This window comes from Balaenoptera borealis (genome assembly GCF_965194805.1).
Source record: "Balaenoptera borealis genome assembly, chromosome: 21".
NCBI lineage: Eukaryota > Metazoa > Chordata > Mammalia > Artiodactyla > Balaenopteridae > Balaenoptera > Balaenoptera borealis.
Window position 1 is genome coordinate 16,300,942 of NC_138880.1, and position 16,468 is coordinate 16,317,409.

At 38.0% G+C, this 16,468-nt stretch overlaps 1 protein-coding gene and 1 long non-coding RNA gene across 8 annotated transcripts in view; one reads left to right on the forward strand and one right to left on the reverse strand.

Moving 5' to 3' along the window:
* The window catches only part of DLC1 (DLC1 Rho GTPase activating protein), a 404,379-nt gene that overhangs the window by 105,370 nt on the left and 282,541 nt on the right, over positions 1 to 16,468 (reverse strand). The gene's annotated exons all lie outside the window — the stretch shown is intronic.
* Positions 1 to 16,468, forward strand: part of LOC309619685 — a 141,156-nt gene that overhangs the window by 44,681 nt on the left and 80,007 nt on the right. The gene's annotated exons all lie outside the window — the stretch shown is intronic.

Consider the following 16,468-nt stretch of genomic DNA (forward strand, 5'->3'; position numbering starts at 1 on the left):
GTTCTCAATTGGGGCAACTTTGCTCCCTAGGAGACATTTGGCAGTGTCTAGAGATGGTTTTTGGCTGTCATAACTAAGGAAGGTGCTCTGACATCTAGTCAGTAGAGCCCAGGGACGCTGCTAAATATCCTACAATGCACGGGACAGTCCGCCATAACAAGAATTATCTGGTCCACATGCCAAGAGTGCACAGGCTAAGAAACCCTACTTCAGAGATATATAAATATAAATATATATAATACATAGCATGTACTCAAAAATATTTTACTCATGTGTGTACTCAATTTAAAAAGTTTGCAGACCACTGTGAGTTATGACTTCTCAGAGGCTGAATTATGAGTTGAGATGCTGTTTGGTTTAAAGTGCAAAATATCTGGTATTTGCTTCTATTCACCATAATATTTTTCTTCAAAATTCACCTAATTTTTACCCCTGTGAATTATAAATCATGGGTTGACAAGAGAAGGACTTCTCAGTAAGCAAGGTCACATCTGTATGATATCTTCGGAGCTGTTTTGTTGTTGTTTTTCTAAAGTACCAAAATGTTTAAAATAAAGTTAGATTTTCATGAGGTTATATATACATTGGCATACAGAATTCAAGAAATGTAATCTCAAGGTAGGGGCACTACAATGAATTTCATAAAACTTATTCATCTTATCACCTATGAGTTTCCAGGCAGAGAGTAACTGAATTTAGAAACGCAGCTAAAGATTTTAGCTATCAGGATCTTTGTCTATATTTTGGTCAGTCTTCACAAGAACATTGTGCAGATAAACATGATTGTTAGCAGTTACCAATCACTTTTTTTTCCAGTAAAAGGGTATTAAATCTTACAAAAAAGTTGCAGATTCACAATTTCAGTTTTAAAGGCTAGTATATTAGTTTTCCTGTGTTTGGTGTAGGGGTTGGGGATTAAAAATTGACCAGAGGTATGAGAATCACTCTCCAACTTTAAATTCCTCTTATCTGATGGTTTATCAAACGTCTGTTTCCTTTCTGCAATGCCCAGAGTTTCAGATCAATCATGAGTCATGATTTTGGACCAGAGATTTAGGGACTAAGTTATAAAATTAAAAAGGCAATGGACCTTTGAATATAGGACCAGACAGATGGAGACAGACAGACAGACAGACAGACAGACACACACACACACACACACACACACCCCTTTTTAGTATGCCTGACAAATGCAACGAAGGAAGATAGTTTTACAAGTATTTCCTTAGAACCTGGAGGAGTTGATGATGGAGGAAAGAGATCATAAAAACCTTCTATCAAAAAAGAAAAATTAATTGTGTAGTATTCATTATTTGGGGTTGGGGGGAATGAGTTATTTTAGCTTCCGTAGCTTTGAATGTCTGTGGGGCATGGTTACATTCCTGTGAGAATCTGGAGGAAGGTAGAAGGAAACCAACTTTGAACACCACCAACTTAAGTTGTGAAAATGTTATTTATAATTGTCTGTACTGATTACATTCCATATATTATTTTGTTTGAGTTGATGTTAAAAAATATAAAGAATGTTAAAGAATATGGAAAGAAAGAGAATGCTGAGTCACTGATGGCTTTGTTTTTTTCTACTTATTTTTCCTAAAGCCTGTACATTCTAGAAAAATCAATACTCCCTTTGAAAAAAAAATTTTTAGGTAGTAGTGGGGAGGGGGGAACTGCCTGTTTAGGAAGGGTCTACAGTTTAGTAGATATATTTGATATATACTGATATGCAGGAGTACATCTGTGACTATCATTCTATCTTTCTTTCTAGATATATATGTAGACATATCTATAAAGATTATCTCAAGATTTTTGAGAATCTATGTAGTCTTAATTTCCACAATTGTATATAATTTTCCCCATTAAAAAGCATAGTTTTTTAGGAGAGTTACTGAATATGAAACTTTAACCAGAGAACAATAAAGTTACAAAATATAGATGTTGAGAAGTTGGTTAAATTCACTCACAAGCTAGATGACTTCTGCCCATAATCTTTCTGACAAGAAATTGAAAGTTATCTGAGATTATGGCATTGCTCACAGAAATACCATAGAAGAAAATAGAAAAAGTATCTGCAAAAAAATCATGTAAATGTTAAATATGAGAATTGCAAGTCTAGGCAATAAGCTAAAATTGATTATGAGCTCTCCAACGCAAGGATTACAGTTGATACATTTTAGTATTTTGGGGAGGATGGTGAGTAGAATATAAGTGTTTTTATCTTCTTTTCAAGTTTCCATAGTTAAATGCTACAGCAAGGGTAGGAAAGTATGACAAACTTGTCACCCATCTGTCATTATTGATTGCTTGCTAATAATTTCTTGCCTTTATTTTCTTTTTTAAATCATTAAAACACCCCATATTCCCACAGTTCTCTCCTGTTCTTCTGTGCTAAGCAAATGTTTTTTTTTTCCCCAACTGTGGCTACTTTTAAATAGTGTTTTAGTAATACCAAAATATCCACTAAAGGAGAATATCAAAGGTTACAGCACTGAAATATATCAAAAAAGCTTACAGTATTTATTGGGAGCAAAAAACTTCAGAAGAAGAAATAAAATACACTGAGGCTGCTAATAAATTGTAAAATTGGAACATAAAGTGAACAGAAACAATGGATCTGATCTTTGATAGAGATCCATATTTCAAAAACATTTTTGCAAATTCATTTACCATGTTAAATCAATTTTGGAAATGCTCTTTCTCAGACTTTTGGAAAGAAGGAAATTGATACTTTGGTATCACAAGGCAGATGGTCCTTATTTTTTATTTGGTACCTGGTGATTCAATAGAACCACTTTAAATTTTCCATCCTTTAGTGACTTGATAGTTAAACACGTATTTTGACATCTTTTGGAGAAATTGTTTTATGCCTTCATTATCTTCAAAATGAAAGCTACATAAAGCATTTGTCATTCTTGCTGCTTTTAAATCTCTTTCTCTGGTTTTAAGTTCTTTATATAAGCCTTAAATAATCTATTAATCTAGGTCATTTCATCTGTAAGAATAGAAATATAAAACGAATAGAATTTTAGTTTTCTCATTCTTCCAGACTGAAAACTACCAAACAAATAATAGGGTAAAAGGTGGGGTAAAAGGAAAGAGAAGGAGAGCGGTATCTTCTGCAGGGAACTTTTACGATACGTATCAACCTGTCTCTAAAACTCATCGGAAGCCACTGTATTAGTTAACAACAAATACAAGTCATGTTTCCTCTGTCTACTAGACAAATAACATAATAATACCATACCATGATTGGTAAGGGAAATGCCAAATTGTTTTCTAGTTCCTTATCATTGAAACTATTTGTTATAGCATGATAGCTATAAAATAGAAATGAAAACTAGGCTGGCATTGAAGAGAACAGAAGAGGAGAGGAGAGGAGAGGAGAGGAGGGGAGGGAAGAGGAGGGGAGGGGAGGGGAGAGAAAAGAAACCCCCAAACTGAGGAGTGGGGGGCTTTTTCTAAATCTACATGAAGTCCTGTCAGGTAAAATAATCCTATGTGTTGTATATATTAGCGTTCTAGAATGAAAATTGAACAGAACTTACACATTGTATGTTGGCAAACTAAAGCTGATCAAGAGTGAGGTTAAATAAATCATAACCATAGAAAGGTTCTCCTACAAACAGTTGGCACCTTGCCTGATGGATAAGAAATAATCAGTGCCTTCCGTTTAAACAAACAGTGGTATAAATATGTAAATACTCTAGGGAGAATTTAAGTTAATATTACAAAGACTTCCATCTCTGTTGAACAACAAAATAAATGGCATTCTTTTTATTTTGGTCATATAAGACGACCAGCCATGCTGGCCTTCCAAGCTTCCAGAGTGGCCTCTACCCTGTCTGTATCCCTTATTCTCTCCTGGAATAAGTTAGGTCACTCTGTTAAGACACAGTTCAATAGCACTCGCCTTTTCTTTGGAACACTCAGTAATTACTGTTTCTTCTGTTGAATTTCAAGTCCCATGAGGGCAGGGGTTGTGATGACACTGTTTATTGATACGTCTCTAGCAACTAGGACAATGCTTGACATATATGAATGAGTGAATGGATGAATAATGAATCCATGCTTGTTCATTTCCTAAGACCATATTTTCTGCTTATCTTGCTTCATCTGAGGGTTTGGTTTTGGTATTGCTTTTGGCACTCATTTTACCAAAGAAGACTGATTTAGAAAATGTTCATTATGATGTGATATTTTAATGTCATAAATTTGAGAGAAAGATGAAATGGATGAAAAATGATTGCCTGGTTTTAATGACAGGCTGCCTGGTATCATTGACAGCGCTTGTGTTTTCTCAAGTAGCTTTCTCAGAATAGTTTCAAGAACTTCAAACATGCCTTTCATCCTCATGTTATCTCTGAGATACGTGAAGTATTTTCAATATCACCATATAACAGCTGGGAGGCAGGCAGGTCTGAAAGGCAGAAGTCCAGAAATGTTTTCCATTTGACCAAATGTTTGTTTCTACTTCTGGATTTCACTCATTTTTGTTTGACCTAATCAAAATTTGCTTTATTCCAGGTACTGGATTCATTTTTGTTTGTATAGCTTTCTATTTGCTATAGTAGAGATTTTAAAAATGGCTTATGCTTTCCTTTTGAATCTTTAAGTTTCCGGAAGAGATGTTTAATGTGGTGGGAGCTTAAATATAATTTATTTGTGATTTCACAATTACAAGAAACATTTATTCACATTAATTTTATTAATTTATTGCCCTTCTTTATAGTCTCAGAGACAAGGTGAAAGGCTTTTAATAAAAATTCTGCAGGATAATATCAACATTAAAAATGCCCTAATAATGAACTTAAAAACACTGAGAAAACAGACTTTTCCTCAGGAGTAATTACTGGCTATAGGTAATTTAGGAAAGCAAAGTGACCACACATACCTCATGAATGTACACGCATACCCACTGTGTAGAGGCTCACAGTTGTGTAGCACACACCCTCAAGGACACTGTTCCAGTCTATGACACTATATTCTTGAAATACATAGACCTAACAACATATACTTCTATATTTCTATATAAAGATTAAAAAAAGAAGACCTGGGACTTCCCTGGTGGTTAAGAATCCGCCTGCCAATGCAGGGGACACGGGTTCGAGCCCTGGTCTGGGAAGATCCCACACACCACGGAGCAACTAAGCCCGTGCACCACAACTACTGAGCCTGTGCTCTAGAGCCTGTGCTCCACAAGAGAAGACACCAAAAGGAGAAGCCCTCACACCGCAACAAAGAGTAGCCCCCGCTTGCCACAACTAGAGAAAGCCCGTGCACAATGACGAAGATCCAACGCAGCCAAAAATAGATAAATAAATAGATTTAAAAAAAAAAGCTCTCACTGAATTTATCAGAAATCTTCACATTTTCAGAAAACATATAACTGGGAAGGTGTTGGAAAGTTATTGGTTTTTAACCCAAGGATATACTATTTTAAAAGACATCACATTAAGAAAGAAAACTAATAAAGCTGGCTTCTCCCATGAATCAAATCTGAAATAGAGGGCTCCTGTTTCCAGTGAAGAAATTCCCCTCCTTGACTCCTCCTCAGTAATAAAACTGTATCTTTTAGGAGCCTTGGCTATGTCTGCAGTAAGGTTCCAACAACGCAGTAACATCTCAGACTAATGTTTCATGAGAATTTGGTACTTTAATGCATGTTTGAGTAAGTGCCTTTTTTGTTTATTTGTTTTCCTTTATAAGAAGATATATCCTTGAACTTCCCCCCACACCAAATGAAGAGTTCAGGTATCATAAAGAACATCTTGCAAGCTGATGTAGAAAGTGAGGAAACATTATTCATGGCTACGAAATACTCAAAATGGCTAAAGAGAATGGAAAATATGCAAATGTGGGTCATTCGAACCATGGAGAGCATCCTTAAATGATTAAGTTAGAGTTCTTACGTTGTTTCAGTAGTTCTTTAGGAAAGCCACGTTTTACATTTTCAGAACTCTGCTGACAAGCTGTCGAGATAGCTCTCCTCTTTGCTTTGTTCGGTGGCCTTGCAGCCCTACCTTGGGAAGTACAGCCTGTGGCCTGTGGTGACTGTTGGTGTTTCAGGCTCCTCTTATCATTGTAGGACTGACGTATTGTCAAGTCTTATTGAAGAGCCCTTATTTCTGTAGCCGCCGAGGAGATTGGAGTGCAACGGTCCTGCCAGGCGCGCACCCGCCCGGGTGATGTTTTCTTCCTCGGGAACATGGAAAGGCCACTTTTGGGGAAAGGTGTAAGAAGACAAACCAATTGCCACTTCCGAGGGGGAAAATTTGATCCCTTTGTGCTCATATCTTCATCCACTTCCAACGTTACTGATTTACCTCTGCTGGGTTCCAGAGGAGGTAAAAAGGAGAGGGGAAAACGCTTGATTTGAGTGCTCGTGGCAGTGAACCAGTGAAAGAGATGGGTCTCAGTGGACAGCTTTGATAACAGCCTTAGTTCACGATGGGGGTCAGATACTGTCATACCCAGCCCCACAGATGCACACAGCATTTGATCAATCACACAACCACCTAGGAAGAATGCACACACTTCTTATTCATTCGTACGTTCATTCATTCATTTGACAAATAACTTATTGAGTGCTACCATGGGCCAGCACTGTCCTAAGCACTAGAGTTATAGCAGTGAACAAAGCAGCCCCAAATCCCTGCCCTTTCAAAGCTTACATCCCAATGGAGCCTACATTCAACAGTCTCAACAGTCTTATGCCATGATGAAACCACTAGGCTGTTTCTCAAATGTCATTAAATAAATTATTTTAATTAAAAATAATTAACATGTGAAATTTTCTGCCTCAGTGCCAGGCTGGGGAAATTTGAATTTAAGGACTGAATGTGGGAAAATTAAACCTCAAAGAGCTATAAACACACATTCCATTATCTATATATGCTTCAAAAAATATTACCATTGTAGTGCTCTGGAAGGTGGGACAAATTCAAGGAAAATTCAGAATCTACCTTATCTTAGAATTCTATGTTGATTATGAAATATTAAACACTCAGCCTTAGAAATCACATGTATTGTTTCCACTTGTTCAATTCCACCTTATTACATAGGACCGGTGCACAGGCTGGTGGAGTAATCTGCCTGTGTTTCTGCCCATCTCTGCAAAGGGCCACGACTCACTCCCCAACGTATCCCCAGAAGAACCCCTGGAGTCAGTTTAGTGCCGCCAGGTCTCCGATGTGCACCCACAGGGCAGCAGCTGCCTGACATGGTGGGGTGGGGCTTTCCCCAGCTGCCTCCACTCTGGCCCCTCCTGTGTTCATGCTGTTTCCCCGGAAAGGTGTCCTAGATGGTTGTCCTCACCACACTCTCTCCCTGCTCCCTTCTTTCCTGTACACTGTGACAAAGTAAACCGCCCGCAGCATCACTCTCCTCTAATGCCTTTCCTGCTCCAGATGGTCCCATCAGACCCAACCTTGTCTCCTTGCCAGGCTTTCAAGGCCCTGACACTCTGCAACCAACTTAATTTGGTAACAACCACAATCATAAAGTTACCAGCAATATTTTGTATTTTTTCTTATAAATCGATTGTACACAGAAGATCTCATTTGATTAAAATGATCCCCATTGAAAGAGGGTTACACTGAATTTCAGAAAGTTCAAGTGATTTGCTTCAAGCTGCCCAACTGGTAAGTGGAAGAACCAGGGTTAGAGCCCAATGCTTCTGAATTCCAAACCAATTCTCTGGCCGCTGCTTCTCCTTTTCATGACGTACTCTTTGCTCCAGTTAGCTCCAGTCCATTGCCAGTTCCCACCACCAGCCACACTCCTCCTGACTGGTAATACTCTCTTGCTCAATTTGCCCCAAGCCTGTCCCAGCTGGACCTGCCAACACTCTTAGGGTCTCTTCCTTGCTGTAGTCTTCCCACACAGTTGCCTCTTCTTTCTCTGAAATGTTTCTCTAGCGAAGGTTTATTAGCCTAGGGTTTCTCAACCTCAGAATTATTGACATATTGAGACAAATAACTTTTGTTGTGCAGGGGCTGTCCTGTGCATTGTAGGATGTGTATCAGCACCTCTGGCCTCTACCCATTAGACGCTAGTGGTACCTCCAGGTGTTGACAACTAAAAACGTTTCCAGATATTGCCAAATGTCTCCTGGGGGCCAAAATCACCCCTGGTTGACAGTCACCGGCTTAGCCTGTAGTTATTCTCTAGTTGAATGATGTGGGTCTGGTATGTCTCCTCATGAGTTCTGAAGTGTGGGCAGAATGTATTTCCTTTGTATTCCCTGAAGATGTTCTGCACTCAATATATGTTATGGACCCTTGCCTCCCCTTCCAGTTTCAAATGGGAGCCGCTGACCATATCTTCACATTCCTGATTGATTTTAAGTTCTATGGCATAGTAATTAAGAGCCTAGGCTATGAAATTTTAAGAAATGGGCATTAATATCACCTCTCTCAGTTATTAGTTTGTAGCTGTGAGATACGTGCTTGATTTTCTGTTTGTCTATGCTTAGTGTTGACCAATGGAAATATGAGCAAAACACATTGAAAGAGTAAGAAGAAACAAGTGAAATTAATTTCATAATATATTTTATTTAATCTAATACACCAAAATATTACCATTTCAAAATGTAATTAATATAAAAATTATTAATAAGAGCTTTGACTTTCTTTTTGCACTAAGACTTTGAAATTCAGTGCGTATTTTACTCTTACAGCAAGTCTCAAGGAGAGTTAGCCACATTGCAAGTACTCAATGACCACGTGTGTCTAGTGGCTATCAGATATGCTAGTTTCCCTCATTAGACTGTGAGCATCTTGAGGGCAGAGACTGTCTTATTAATTTTATATTTAAAAGCATTACAAATTGTCTTTTAAATAAATTACTGATTTTTCTGGGTCAAAAGCTTAAAAGCTCTTGGGTTGCTTTTTTCCTACTCTGGAAACCATTTTAGCCCTTAGATAAAATACTGGACATAAAAGAAGTTAAGTTTCCTCTCTTAAATGGGTTCCTGTAGACTAAGAGAAAGAAGACCTACATGTATGAACAACTCAATAAAAACAATGTATAATTATTAAGTAAAATGTTTTCAACTAGAAGCTTTCAAAATTGAACGATTGAGAGAAAGAATAGTCTCTTCAACAGTCATGCTGGAGGCCTACATGCAAAAGAAAGAAGCTGGACCCTTACTTTATACAATACACAAAAACTAACTAAAAATGGATCATAGACCTACATTTAAGAGCTAAAACTATAAAACTGCTAGAAGAAAACATAGGTGTAAAGGTCCATGATCTTGGATTTGTCAATGGATTCTTAGATATGACATCAAAAGCAGGAGCAACAAAAAAGAAGCGAGATTAATTGGACTTAATCAAAATTAAAACTTCTGTGCACTATTGAGAGAGTAAGAAGACAACCCACAGAATGGGAGAAAATATCTGCAAGTCAATGGACATTTCTCCAAAGAAGATAATGGTAACAAGTACATGAAAGGAAGCTCCAGGTCACCAGCCATCAGGGAGAAGTAAATCAAAAGCACAATAAGATACCACTTCACACCCACTAGGAGAGCTATAATTTAAAAAATGGAAAATAACAAATGTCAGTGCCAACGTAGAGAAACTGGAACCCTCATACATTGCTGGTGGATGTAAAATGGTTCATCCTCTGAAAAATAGTTTGGCAGTCCCTTAAAAAGTTCAAAATAAATAACTATATGAGCCAGCAATTCTACTAAGTATAGATATAAAAGAATTGGAAATTGGTGTTCAAACAGCAACTTGTACAAGAATGTCCACAACAGGGGGACTTCCCAGGTGGTGCAGTGGATAAGACTCTGCCCTCCCAATGCAGGGGGCCAGGGTTCGATCCTGGTCAGGGACCTAGATCCCATATGCATGCCGCAACTAAGAGCCTGCATGCCACAACTAAGGATCCCGCCTGCCACACTAAGACCCAGCACAACCAAATAAATACATAAATATATTAAAAAAAAAAAAAAAAAGAATGTTCACAACAGCTGAACAATAGCTAGTTAAATATTGGGTTGGCCAAGAAGTTCGTTTGGGGTTTTCCATAAGATGTTATGGAAAACCCCAAACGAACTTCTTGGCCAAGCCAACATATTTCACAATAAATATATTTTCACAATAGTTAAAAGTGTAAACAATCCAAATGTCCACCATTGTATGGGTAGATAAATAAAATGTAGTATAATCATACAATGGAATACTATTCAGCCATAAAAAGAGTGAAATACTGGTACATGCTACAACATGGATGAAAATTAAAATATTATGCTAAGTGAAAGAAGCCAGACACAAAAGGTCACATATTGTACAATTGCATTTATATGAGATATGCAGAATAGGCAAATAAAGAAAGCAGATCAGTGGTTTCTAGGTGTTGGGGGAGCAATGAAAATGGAGAGTGACTGCTTACTGGGTATGGGGGTTTCCTTTTGGGGTGATTAAAATGTTTTGGAACTATATAATGTGATGGTGCATAGCACTGTGAATACACTAAATACTCCTGAATTGTACATTTTTAAATGGTTAAAATGGTGAATTTTGTGTTTTGTGTATTCTGCCACAATAAACAAAATTGAATGGCTGATAATGGTTCGGCGGCAGGGGTGTCAGTAAGGACTTTTTGAACAAGGTAGGTTTCTGAGCACAGAGGAGATGTAAAATTTGAATTTTCAGCAAAGAAAGATAAGGGTGACGCAGATAAAGGTGGAGGCCTGAGTAGAATGGCCGGTAGGACACGTGGGGTTCATGTAGAAATGCTAAGGAAAGTCCCTTTATATTCTACAATTTTGATCCAAGCAAGAATTGCTTCAAAACACAAAGTATATATTAATCAGATACCAAATGCTCTCACACTGTTAAATACAACCATCAATAAGTGAACACATAAAATAGGATGTTATATTCTTTGTATTTTGTAATCAGATATTGTCTTATTACCCTTAAGAAAAGGAGCAAATACCCTCAGGATCACTCACAGTTCATCAATTTTTATAACATTTGTTTTATAAACACTGTGTTCCTGTGAAGGAGAGAGGTGTGGACACACATAGCATATTTATTTTTTCTACATCAGAGTGGATCCATACATCACTGCTTTAGGAACTAAATACAGTCTTTGATTTACTGTTGCACTAAAGTGCCCCCTGAAATATACAGTTTAAATAGGGACTGTTAACTGTTCATATGGAGATCAATAGCCTCGGGAGGCGTGACTGTGTCCTGCAGGTGAAGCTCGGTGACAGCCACACAGTCACAGCCCAGAATGTCGGCAAGAAGGGCTGTGGGCTGAGTGATGAAAGGCAGCCCCCCATAAGAAGGTGTTAGGTGATTGCAATTTAAATCTAATGGCGTAGACTTGGGCCAAGGGGGTACTGGAGGTGACTCCTGTGCACAAGGAGGTGAAGGGACTAGCTTTCAAGTCTTCAATTCTTAGCCACTTTAAACTCATTGGGTTTTCTCAGCCCTGAACTAAGGTCATCACCTTTCATGAGTTTTCCCTACAAACTAAACAAACGCTGTTGTGTCGCCACCTCTTTCTCTCCATGGGAGATGTTAGACACCACTGACCCCGATGATTGCTGCTGGCAGCACACCCAAATAGAGACATCTCGATTGGAAAGAGGGCTCAAAAACTGGCTGGCAACCAGAATCCTTACTCAGGGATCCATTCCGCACAATGGGAAAAATTGCTTCCAAAGGCTTCCATTTCTTAATGCCAAGGAAAGCATTGCCAAGTACAAGTTAGACTTAGTTCTTCTTTTAAGAGACAACAAAGAAGATTGAAATTCTGATGTCTAAGAAGGCCTTTTTATTTTATTTTTTAATTTTATTTTAATTTAAAAATGTTTTTGATGTGGACAATTTTTAAAGTCTTTACTGAATTTGTTACAATATTGCCTCTGTTTTATGTTTTGGTTTTTTGGCCGTGAGGCATGTGGGATCTAAGCTCTCCGACCAGGGATCGAAGCCCGCACCCCCTGCATTGGTAGGCGAAGTCTTAACCACTGGACCCTCAGGGAAGTCCCAAGAGGGGCTTTTTATTATTTTCATCAATTAATATTTATTTGGCAACCTTTGGCATTCACGGTACTGTGTGGCAGAAGATATCACAGACATATCACATCAGGAAACTTAGGACCACCCTCAAAAACATATATTTTTATTAAATCACTTAATCACCCACCCTTGCTATTGTAAATAAGAGGTGGGTAGAGGAAGCACCATATTTTCAAACCCTTCAGATTATGGTAAGAAAATTAAACCAAAAAAGGTAGTTAGTATAGATTATCCTATGTTGGATTTTGAGCCATTGTGCTAAAAGTGTTTTGAGAGAGGAAATTTACATTCCACATCAGTATTTTGTTGAGTATACTGATAATGCTTTATGGACATTAGATACATTTTTTAAAAAGGCAAGTTAAGATATTAATTTTTAAAATTTTCCCCTGAGACCTTGCCATCCGATTGCTCCTTCATCAGAAGCTCCCAAAATCTACTGGCTAAAACTTCAAAAGTATTTCTAAAATCCAAACACCACGTGGTGATTCCAGAACTCTTTGCTTCCTACCATAGCTTCCCTCCTGCTTCTGCTGCTTGTTTTTCTGTGATACTGTCTTTCCACACGATTCTGCTGTCTAGGAACTGCATCTTCTTTCTCTGTTATAATGAGAGGAGCTTAGGATCTGGAATCAAACAAACCTGGTTGAAATCCTAGTTCTATCAGTTACTAGTTGTGTGACCTTCTTCAATCTTCCTAAATATTTGTGCCATAATGCCTTCATTTGCAGAATGGGGAGACTGGGGAGAGTAACACTATAGGTTTGTTAAAGGATAGTGTGAAAGACTATATTTAAATCACTTAGTACAGAGTACTGCACACAGTAGGAACTCAATAAAAATCATTACCCTGGCCCATTAGACAAGAACTGTACCTCCCCCCCAGGCCCCGCCCCACAAGCCTCTCAGCTGGTGCCTAATATCTCGTGTGGTATCTCTGCACATAAGCCAGTTGCGCTTTTTTTAAAGAACAATAAATGTTCATTTAAAATAGCATTATAATATGTTTATGTCTGTGAAGCTTATTTTTTGTGTTATGTCTATTTTTCATCATTCCCTTGCTACTTTTCTGCAATGCCACAAGGATTAAAAAGTCTAGAAGAAAAAACTGACCACCAAGGATATTCATTAAACACAGTAAAAAGAGAATACATAAAACTAACTAAAGTTAGTTTAACTTAATGTTCCAAACCAAACTATCAACACTAATTGGTATAGAAACATTTCTCTGTACACATTTTTGAGCAGGAAACTTTAAAAAAAGAATTACTTGGTTGGTTAACACCACTGGAATGTCAATTTCCAATAAACAACAAGCACTCCATTTTATTGGTCTGCTAGGAATACATATATATATGAAAGTAGAGCATTATAATTTGAAAAATTTATTTTAGCCTTAAAGTCTTTAAAACTGGCTTCAACTGTTCCTACTTTCATATTGCTTTTAATTTTTCAGTGGTTAATACATTTCAGTAGAAGGTGGAGGGTTTTAAATTACACAGTAAAACAGAAACAAATCAACAGATTTCCTAAAAATGTGAAGAATGTCTGAAACCAACTCAAATAAAAAGGAAAATGTAAAGAGTATGTTTAAGAAGCTGTTTCTTTTTGCATTTATTTTACCCTGTATTGCCATGACCAGATTATTTAGTTTTTGGAATAACTATAGGCTCTGAGGGCATATAAAATACCTGACAACAAAACTTTTTCTTTTTGATTAAAAACATTTGGGATCTTTTGATTATAAGAAGTTACTTAGTATTTCACATACACTGTTTCTGTTTAATATCTGATGATGTTAGAGTGTGGTGGTCATTAGGGATGCCCATCAGAACTTCAGTTCTCCTTTTACTGGGCGTATGTCAAGTTTGTCTTTCACTACCTCCTTGAAGACAAATGTGTCCATATGGCTTGCTTTGGCTAACAGAACATTTCTAAGTAGAAGTCTTTAGGAGCTAGTGGGCAATTCACCCATTCCCCGGCTCTGCCACTGTGGAAAAATTGCAGGAAAAAATGATGCCTGCTCATCATATATGTTTATGCCAGGGTGAAGGAATGCAGAGTATAAGAAATGAGAGGAAACGTGGAGAAGCAGTGGTCAAGGTTATGGAGACATTCAGTGCCAAGTAAAGTGTTTGAACTCTATTTCAAAAGCTATGGAGGATCTTCTGAAGGTGTGTGAGCTGGGAAATGAAGTGACCAGAGCTGGGCTACAGTAGAAGCTGGAAAAGTTTTCAGGTGCACGCTAGAAAAAGCCTAAGCAAAAAGGCCACTGTCACAAATGGACTGTTCAGGCCGATTCTGATGAGAGCTCGGAAAGAAAAGAGAAGTGAGCTCACAGCAGAGACTGAATCCACCGGCACCTTGATCTTGGACTTCCTGGGCTTCAGAATAAAATAAATTAAATATGTTTGCTCCGTAAAGCAACCATAAAGCTTTTATGAAAATAGTGAATCTTCTGTAAAAACGACTATCTACTAGTTTTCTGAGACATGTACACTAAACCAGAGCTTATTTTCTAGAGGATCTCATTGCCTATGAGCAGATGGCAGTCCTGCTGGTCAGAAGAGCTTATTCATGAACTAAGGGGCCACTAAATCTCATTAATGTTTTTTGCTTCTTGGCTGTTGTTGGAGGAATGTAAAATTCTCTGCAAAGTGTGAACAAATGGTGTAGACTCATCTGTTTATTAAGGACTTGAGAGCCTAAGTAGTATCTGAGAGCTACAAATGCCAGTGAAGGTGATTTTAGAACATTTGTGATTGTTTATGGGCAGGGCAGGCTTGGACAGGTTTTGACATGTGTATCCCTGTCCAACAGGACTCGGATACGGGTTGGGGAGTTTTAAGTGGTGGTCAAAGGTGAATTCTATTCTGGGAAGGCTCTGATTTGTTTTTCCTGCACTGCCCACTTCCTTCCTTAAGGAGCTACTTCTTCCTAAACAACATTTCCTTGCTGCATATTAGCACAGGGCAGTGTGTACACTAAGGGTGAGATATGGCAGTATCCACAGGGGTGTGTGCTTACAGATTATCTCTCTTCCTACTATGTCTACTGTAGCTGCTCCTCCAGGGCCAAAGGCCAAGTTACTCATCGCACAAATAGTATAATGCATCAGGTAAGTTAATCACCAAAGACAAAACCAAAAAATGGAAGCTTCTTTAGGAATTTTCTAGGTAATTACAGAACACGGGTTCTTGGATTAGGGACTCAGCCATTCATTTCTTTGTTAGGTTTTCAATGAGTTTTCCTATCTATATCAGGAAATGAAAGGCCAATCTGAAGAATTCTTGGAGAGCTCAGCCACTTAATCTCAACTAATTAAAGTCTGTTGCATAGGCAGAAATGTCTGTCTCTTCAACACTTCTGTGCGATTTTAAATAGAAAGCTGATATTCTTTTGTAAAGGTGGGAGTTCTGCCGGGAAGAAAACCATACTTCTTTGTCAAAGTGGCTCTTGACTGAGAGCATGTTTCCCCTGGACTGTTGAAGTAGTCCCAGGATGCTTTCAAAGGCTTCATTCTCCAGGCACTCCAATCAATGTAATCATCACATCTACATCTGAAGATTTCCCAAACAGGGTAAGTCAAGAGACTGGTCCAACAGAGCTCAGGAAGGAATGTGAACAGCCTGGCTGGCATCTACAACTAGAGAGGGCAAATAGCTCATTCACTCCCTTCTCCCTGCACAGGTACTTCTGAACTCACCGCCGGTTAGAAGGGAGCTAAGAACTCTAAACTGCATGTACAGCACATAGAAGGGGAGGTGCCCATGTCCAAGAGTCCATTTTGGGTGGAACAAAAATAGAGATTGCCTTTTTTCCTGCAGTTGGAGAATTATTTTTTTCCAAAAATTGATTACTTGATTTGAATGTAACACTCTTGGTTAATATTATTTCTGATTTACATTTTGAGTTTTTTCTAGGGAATTAGAGGTACTTTCACATACGCTTTCATATTTTGGTAGAGATATAGAGAAATCAGTGCTGTTTACATGGTAGTGAATAGCACATTTACACTACTCTTTATGAGATATATATCTTATATATCATATACATCGTTCTATACATTATAGAGATCTGCCCCATTGTTTCATTTAATATTAATAAATGCTGATAGATGGATTCAAATAGACTTAGAAGTTACCCTTTTCCACAGTTGACAACATGGTCAGCTTGTACGGTCAAGTCTCAGAACTTAAATTCTGGGAGTGTGGACTTCTCTTTCCTGGCTCCAAGTCTGTCCTTTGGGGGAGATGCCAATGGCAGGCACAAGAACATGGCAATCATAGGTCCTAGATTTTCCAGGGTGGTCTGTATATACAGTACTCTCTATTGTAAGACTATGTGAACTATTTTGTTTCAGAAAATATTTTTCTTTATATCAGGATAGAAGCTACTCGGATTTTCTGTCACGAATT